The sequence below is a fragment of the Trachymyrmex cornetzi genome, unplaced genomic scaffold (genome assembly GCF_001594075.2).
Source record: "Trachymyrmex cornetzi isolate Tcor2-1 unplaced genomic scaffold, Tcor1.1 scaffold12, whole genome shotgun sequence".
NCBI lineage: Eukaryota > Metazoa > Arthropoda > Insecta > Hymenoptera > Formicidae > Trachymyrmex > Trachymyrmex cornetzi.
The window spans coordinates 28087-28313 of NW_017295761.1; the positions used below are offsets into that span (position 1 = coordinate 28087).

The 227-nt window shown below is 39.6% G+C and overlaps 1 protein-coding gene across 1 annotated transcript in view; it reads left to right on the plus strand.

Moving 5' to 3' along the window:
* Positions 1-227, plus strand: part of LOC108766946 (protein bark beetle) — a 9442-nt gene that overhangs the window by 2266 nt on the left and 6949 nt on the right. The window lies entirely within an intron of this gene.

A 227-nucleotide genomic window follows, 5' to 3' on the forward strand; every position in this document is an offset into this window, starting at 1 on the left:
ATTTAGCAAAAAAAGTTTTACTAAATAATTATAAATTTCATGAAAGATACGGGCTTAATGTATTTGTCACGGACGCTCCTGAGGCTTAGCGTTAAGCCGTAATCACACTACAGACTCCCGACTCTGATTCGACCTTTGACTATATACCTCTGGACTGCTAGTTACCCCCACTTTTCCTACCTTTTCCATAAGATAGAAAGAGAGGACCGTGTATCCAAGATCTCAGA